The sequence below is a fragment of the Hordeum vulgare genome, chromosome 2H (assembly GCF_904849725.1).
Source record: "Hordeum vulgare subsp. vulgare chromosome 2H, MorexV3_pseudomolecules_assembly, whole genome shotgun sequence".
NCBI lineage: Eukaryota > Viridiplantae > Streptophyta > Magnoliopsida > Poales > Poaceae > Hordeum > Hordeum vulgare.
Genome location: NC_058519.1, coordinates 73,798,306 through 73,806,707, shown reverse-complemented (window position 1 = coordinate 73,806,707; position 8,402 = coordinate 73,798,306).

Here is an 8,402-nt window from a genome sequence, read left to right as displayed (position 1 = left end):
GTTAACACCGCCTGGAACACCACAGCGTAATAGTGTGTCCGAACGTCGTAATTGTACTTTATTAGAAATGGTGCGATCTATGATGTCTCTTACTGATTTGCCGTTATCATTTTGGGGTTATGCATTAGAAACAGTTGCATTCACTTTAAATAGGGCACCATCGAAATCCGTTGAGACGACACCATACGAACTGTGGTATGGCAAAAGGCCAAAGTTGTCGTTTCTTAAAGTTTGGGGATGTGATGCTTATGTCAAAAAGCTTCAGCCTGAAAAGCTGGAACCCAAAGCGGAAAAGTGCGTCTTCATAGGTTACCCAAAAGAGACAGTTGGGTACACCTTCTATCTCAAATCCGAGGGCAAAGTGTTTGTTGCTAAGAACGGAACTTTTCTCGAGAAGGAGTTTCTCTCGAGAGAATTGAGTGGGAGGAAGATAGAACTTGACGAGGTTGTCGAACCTCTCATCCCTCTGGATGGTGGCGCAGGGCAAGGGGAAACCTCTGTCATTGCGACGCCGGTTGAGGAGGAAGTTAATGATGATGATCATGAAACTCCAGTTCAAGTTTCTGTTGAACCACGCAGGTCGACGAGATCACGCGCTGCTCCAGAGTGGTACGGTAATCCCGTCTTATCAATCATGTTGTTAGACAACAATGAACCTACAAATTATGAAGAAGCAATGGTGGGCCCAGATTCCAACAAATGCCTAGAAGCCATGAAATCCGAGATAGGATCCATGTATGAGAACAAAGTGTGGACTTTGGAGATGCTGCCTGAGGGCCGCAAGGCTATTCAGAACAAATGGATCTTTAAGAAGAAGACGGACGCTGACGGTAATGTGACCGTTTATAAAGCTCGACTTGTGGCAAAGGGTTTTTCACAAGTTCCAGGAATTGACTACGATGAGACTTTCTCTCCCGTAGCGATGCTTAAGTCCGTCAGAATCATGTTAGCAATAGCTGCATTTTTCGATTATGAAATCTGGCAGATGGATGTCAAAACGGCGGTCCTTAACGGTTTCCTTAAGGAAGAGTTGTATATGATGCAACCCGAAGGTTTTGTCGATCCTAAAAATGCTGACAAAGTGTGCAAGCTCCAGCGATCCATTTATGGACTGGTGCAAGCATCTCGGAGTTGGAACAAACGCTTTGATGAGGTGATCAAAGCATTTGGGTTTATACAAGTGGTTGGAGAATCTTGTATTTACAAGAAAGTGAGTGGGAGCTCTGTGGCGTTTCTAATATTGTATGTGGATGACATATTACTAATTGGAAACAACGTAGAGCTTTTGGAGAGCATAAAAGGTTACTTGAATAAAAGTTTCTCTATGAAGGACCTAGGAGAAGCTGCTTACATACTAGGCATTAAGATCTATAGGGATAGATCAAAACGCCTCATAGGGCTTTCACAAAGCACGTACCTTGATAAAGTTTTGAAGAGGTTCAAAATGGAACAGTCCAAGAAAGGGTTCTTGCCAGTGTTACAAGGTACGAGATTGAGTAAGACTCAGTGCCCAGCAACTGATGAAGATAGAGAGCATATGCGCTCTGTCCCCTATGCTTCAGCCATAGGCTCTATCATGTATGCAATGCTGTGCACTAGACCGGATGTTAGCCTGGCCATAAGTATGGCAGGTAGGTTCCAGAGTAATCCAGGAGTGGATCACTGGACGGCGGTCAAGAATATCCTGAAGTACCTGAAAAGGACTAAGGAGATGTTTCTCGTGTATGAGGTGACGAAGAGCTCGCCGTAAAAGGTTACGTCGATGCAACCTTTGACACAGATCCGGACGACTCTAAGTCGCAAACCGGATACGTATTTATTCTTAATGGGGATGCAGTAAGCTGGTGCAGTTCCAAGCAAAGCGTCGTAGCAGATTCTACATGTGAAGCGGAGTACATGGCTTCCTCGGAGGCGGCTAAGGAGGGTGTCTGGATGAAGCAGTTCATGACGGATCTTGAAGTGGTGCCAAGTGCACTGGATCCAATAACCTTGTTCTGTGACAACACTGGTGCCATTGCCTTAGCAAAGGAACCAAGGTTTCACAAGAAAACCAGACACATCAAACGACGCTTCAACCTCATCCGCGACTACGTCGAGGAGGAGGACGTAAATATATGCAAAGTGCACACGGATCTGAATGTAGCAGACCCGCTGACTAAGCCTCTTCCACGGCCAAAACATGATCGACACCAGAACTGTATGGGTGTTAGATTTATTACAATGTAATTCACATGGTGATGTGAGGGCTAGATTATTGACTCTAGTGCAAGTGGGAGACTGTTGGAATTATGCCCTAGAGGCAATAATAAATGTATAGTTATTATTATAATTCATGTATCAAGATAATAGTTTATTATCCATGCTATAATTGTATTGAATGAAGACTCATTTACATGTGTGGATACATAGACAAAACACCGTCCCTAGCATGCCTCTAGTTGGCTAGCCAGTTGATCGATGATAGTCAGTGTCTTCTGATTATGAACAAGGTGTTGTTGCTTGATAACTGGATCACGTCATTGGGAGAATCACGTGATGGACTAGACCCAAACTAATAGACGTAGCATGTTGATCGTGTCATTTTGTTGCTACTGTTTTCTGCGTGTCAAGTATTTATTCCTATGACCATGAGATCATATAACTCACTGACACCGGAGGAATGCTTTGTGTGTATCAAACGTCGCAACGTAACTGGGTGACTATAAAGATGCTCTACAGGTATCTCCGAAGGTGTTAGTTGAGTTAGTATGGATCAAGACTGGGATTTGTCACTCCGTGTGACGGAGAGGTATCTCGGGGCCCACTCGGTAATACAACATCACACACAAGCCTTGCAAGCAATGTAACTTAGTGTAAGTTGCGGGATCTTGTATTACGGAACGAGTAAAGAGACTTGCCGGTAAACGAGGTTGAAATAGGTATACGGATACTGACGATCGAATCTCGGGCAAGTAACATACCGAAGGACAAAGGGAATAACATACGGGATTATACGAATCCTTGGCACTGAGGTTCAAACGATAAGATCTTCGTAGAATATGTAGGATCCAATATGGGCATCCAGGTCCCGCTATTGGATATTGACCGAGGAGTCTCTCGGGTCATGTCTACATAGTTCTCGAACCCGCAGGGTCTGCACACTTAAGGCTCGACGTTGTTTTATGCGTATTTGAGTTATATGGTTGGTTACCGAATGTTTTTCGGAGTCCCGGATGAGATCATGGACGTCACGAGGGTTTCCATAATGGTCCGGAAACTTAGATTGATATATAGGATGACCTCATTTGATTACCGGAAGGTTTTCGGAGTTACCGGGAATGTACCGGGAATGACGAATGGGTTCCGGGAGTTCACCGGAGGGGGGCAACCCACTCCGGGGAAGCCCATAGGCATTTGGGGGGGTCACACCAGCCCTTAGTGGGCTGGTGGGATAGCCCACCAATCCCCTATGCGCCAAGAGAGAAAAAATCAAAGGAAAGGAAAAAAAAGGAAGAAGTGGGAAGGGGAAAGGACTCCCTCCCACCAAACCAAGTAGGACTCGGTTTGGGGGGGGGAGAGTCCTCCCCCCTGGCTTGGCCGACCCCTTGGGGATCCCTTGGACCCCAAGGCAAGGTCCCCCTCCCTCCTCCTATATATATGGGGCTTTTAGGGCAGATTTGAGACGACTTTCTCACGGCTGCCCGACCACATACCTCCATAGTTTTTCCTCTAGATCGCGTTTCTGCGGAGCTCGGGCGGAGCCCTGCTGAGACGAGATCATCACCAACCTCCGGAGCACCGTCACGCTGCCGGAGAACTCTTCTACCTCTCCGTCTCTCTTGCTGGATCAAGAAGGCCGAGATCATCGTCGAGCTGTACGTGTGCTGAACGCGGAGGTGCCGTCCGTTCGGTACTAGATCGTGGGACTAATCGCGGGATTGTTCGCGGGGCGGATCGAGGGACGTGAGGACGTTCCACTACATCAACCGCGTTCTCTAACGCTTCTGCTGTACGATCTACAAGGGTACGTAGATCACTCATCCCCTCTCGTAGATGGACATCACCATGATAGGTCTTCGTGCGCGTAGGAAAATTTTTGTTTCCCATGCGACGTTCCCCAACATAGGATTGGGTATTGTCCATCACATCATTCTCCCAATGATGTGATCCCGTTATCAATGACATCTAATGCCCATGACCAGGAAACCATGATCATCTATTGACTAACGAGCTAGCCAACTAGAGGCTTGCTAGGGACACATTGTGATCTATTTATTCACACATGTATTACTGTTTCCTGTTAATACAGTTATAGCATGAACAATAGATGATTATCATGAACAAGGAAATATGATAATAACCATTTTATTATTGCCTCTAGGGAATATTTCCTACAAAATTTCTCTGCAAATGGCCGACAAATCAACTGCTTTCCCTATCGGCGTTTGCGAGGATGTGCCTGTTGTGGTTGCTAATACCACTATCTTAACAGACTTTGTTATCTTGGATATTCTCGAGGACGATGCCATGGCTATCATCCTCGGAAAACCCTTTTTAAACACTGCAGGGGCTGTCATAGATTGCAACAAAGGCAATGTCACTTTCCATGTCAACGGTAATGAGCACACAGTGCACTTTCCGAAGAAACGATATCCAGTACATTGCATCAATGCTATCGAAAAGACTTCATCCATTCTTATTGGGAGCTTTGAATGCCCTATTCCTCGTGTCAAGATGAAGTATGATTTGCTTGTTGGGGAGATCCATATCCCCATTGAGGTGACTTAGTGGCTATTCGAAAATTCTCCATTCTCTCTTGCGATTCGAGAAGGTTTTGTCATACGGACTTGATCAATCCCGTTGACGGAATTCTTCCGATGACCATGAAACGGATGAATCAGAGAGTCACATACCTCGGTTTTGAGTCTTCATTTTCTGTTGCTTAGAAGAAAAATGATAGAATTAGTTTAGTTTTTCCTGTTTTTTGTTTTAGCGTCCCGGAGAAAAATACCTCGAAAATAAAATTTCTCCGATGGTCCTGAAAATTTAGTATGATTTTTTCTGGAATTTTTGAAACTTTCTGGGCCTGAGAGCTGACCAGGGGGCCTGACCAGTGGGCCACAAGCCCCCCCACCGCCACCTACCCCCTGGTGGCGGGGTGCAAGCTTGTGGGGCCCATAGGCATCCCCTCCACTTATTCCAGCTCTCAGCCTCTTCTTCCACCTCCAGAAAAAATTGTTTCGCAGCTCAAACCCGTGTTCTTGCTCATTTGGCTGTGATTTTCGATCTCCTTGCTCAAAGCACCATTCTCCGAACTGTTTTGGGGAAATTACTCCTTGGTAAGTGACTCCTCCATTGGTCCAATTAGTTTTTGCTCTAGTGCTTTATCCTTCGCGAATTCTTGCTACCTTGGTGACCCTGTTCTTGAGCTAGAAATGTTGATTTTAGCTGGTTCCAAGTAGTTTTAGCGCGTGATACGGTCTCTAGGCACTAGTAGGAGTAGTTGCTACAAGTTTGGTTAATCCTTATTCACTTTTCTTTCGAAGTCCCTAAAAGTTTCAGAATTTTTCAGAGCTAGAAAAGGGAAAAGATGCGGAGGTTCTTGAGAGGCTCTTCAAGCCGTAACCCCAAGCAGGACGAGAAGAACCACCCCAAGTACGTAGTCCCTCGAGTCACAGAAGTTCGAGCGTGCGAGTGGCCAAGTGATGAATTTTTGCGCGCCGCCGGACTTTATGAAGACTTTTATTACTTGGTGGAGAACGCAGGTCTTACTGCGTTCGTTGAAGATAAGTGCCCATAATATCTCCTCCTCGCCAATATTTTCGTTCAAAGCTTCAACTTTTATCCGAGGAAGAATCCTCCCATCGTTGAGTTCATGATATACGATGTCCCCCAGTGCATGACGCTGCAGGATTTTTGCAATGTATGCAAATTACCTTATGTTGGGGCTATCCGTGACCCTCGTCCACGGGACTTGGAGGATTTCATTGGTTCTATTGTTGTTGGAGAGGAGAGAGGAGTGTCTCGCGCTAGAATTGCTAGCATACATTTTCCTGTGCTTCGGTACTTCTCACTATTTGTGGGAAAATGTTTGATTGGCAGTGGGGAGGCTAGATCACTTAGTTCTCCAGACCTTGCGGTTCTGTGCGAAGGCCTTTTTAACGATAAGACTTATAGCTTGGGCGCTATAGTCGCTCAACGGTTGAACCTGAACCGTTCTAAAGGTGTTGTCTATGGAGGTATCTATGCTACCCATCTTGCCAGACACTTTGAGATACCCATTAGACTGGGAGAGGAATGAGAGATGCTCCTCCCTGAGAGATATCTGGATTATGACAACATGGTTCGCCATGATTTTCTGGATAGAGATGTTAGTAGACGGATGATTTATAACCTGGTATTTAGTCAGGGTACTCGAGAGACTATTACTTTGCCTTCTCCTTCTTTGTTTGATCTTCATGCAGGCAGGTACACTATTATGACCGCGGACATCTACGCATATTGGGGCTTGGCCCAACCCCAGGCGCCCGCGCCCGAGCCACCAGTTGAGTACGAGACGCCAGTTTATCAGTGGGAGCCACAGGAGCTCACACAGCAGTGGCATCCACAGTCTGCTCCGGAGTATCCTGGAGTTGGTTATTTCCCACCATGGGAGTAGGCCAAGATAGGCCAAAAGCCTAAGCTTGGGGGAGTACGTGTTCTCACCGACTTTACATTCATGCTTATGCTTTCACTTTGTTAGCCGGTGTTTACACTTTGCCACTGTATTATCCATGCTAGTTTCTTTTCGTTTTCTTGTTTTCTTGTTTTGTGTCCTTTTGGGAAAACCCAAAAATATTTTCCTTTCTTCTTTTGCTTGTTGGGAGCTTTCCCGTGTAAATAGTTTTCTTTTTCTTTGTGTCAAGGTAGAAGATATTGGTTACAATGCTTAGTGGTTCTTACATGCTTACTTGTTTAGCTTTCAAAGAGCCATATTATTTTGTCTTCTCCTTTGTGTTTGCCTGCAGATTCAGCTTAGTCCAATGCGCTTATTATCGTTTTCATCGTTCGATCGTGCAAATGAAAGGCAACAATGATGGTATATGATGAAGTGACTAAGACTGAAAAGCTGGTATGAACTCTATCTATTTTGTTTTTGTAAATATGACTAGCTTGTCGACCCAGATTTAGCTTTGTTGTGAGAGAACCATGTTTGCAATGACAACTTAGAGATCATAGTTTCTGATGCCATGCTTATTTAGCTGAGAGCTTATAATGGTTTGTCTTGAATGCCAACATAGATTTTGAGATGACTGTGATGTAGTATGATAGGATGGTATTCTCCTTTGAGTGTTTCAAGTGGCTTCACTCGACGCATGTTCATGCATGTAGTTGAAACAAAATCAACATAGCCTCTATGATGTTCGTGTTCATGGTGATTTATATCCTGTTCATGCTTGCATTCAATGTTAGTCAAACTCATTGCATCTTGATGACTGTTGTCTCTCTCTAGTTGATCCCTTCCTAGTCTTTTGCTAGCCTTCACTTGTACTAAGCGGGAATACTGCTTGTGCATCCACTTCCATAAACCCAAATTTTTTTCCATGAGAGTCCACCATACCTACCTATTTGCGGTATCTACCTGCTGTTCCAAGTAAATTTGCATGTGCCATTCTCTAAACCTTCAAGAAATAATCTGTTTTGCATGCCCGAACCGCTCATGTGGTGACAGAGGGCTATTGGTATCTTCCATGCTAGGAGTGTTATCCTCGACATGTGTTTATTCACAGTCATTCACGAGAAAGGGGCCGGTATTTGGGATGCCCAGTTCCATGCTTAAATTGAAAACATAACTGTAAAACAAGACTCCCCCTGGATTGATGTTAGTATGGACGGTACCCGAGGATTCGGCTAGCCGTGGAGTGTGATTGATTGGTGGTGGGGGAGTTAAAACTTTACTTTTCTATTTGGGAACCGCCTATAGCATGAGTAGCATGGAAGACATTGAGAACTCTTGGTCATTGCGTTGACAATGAAAGCATGCTACCCAAAATTATTATCTTTGTTTTCAAAGCTTGAGCTCTGGCACCTCTCCAAATCAATGCTTCCCTCTGTGAAGGGCCTGTCTATTTATTTTCCTGTCGAGTCATCCTCCTCTTATATAAGCATCAATCAGACACACCTCTGTCATTTTTATGCTTTGCTTTTGATTGATATTCAGTATCACTATGACTGGATCTTTGTTACTATGAATTACAATGTTTAGTCAGCCCTTGATCTTTGAAAGTGCTCTGCATTTGTGTTTTGCGGTCTCAGAAATAGCTAGCGAGATACCACCTATTCATATTGCTTCATGCTTGTTTTGATTGAAGTGTTGGTATTTGAAACTCATTATTATTTGCTCATTAGCTGATTATGCCATTTATATTAGTTTACCGTGAGAC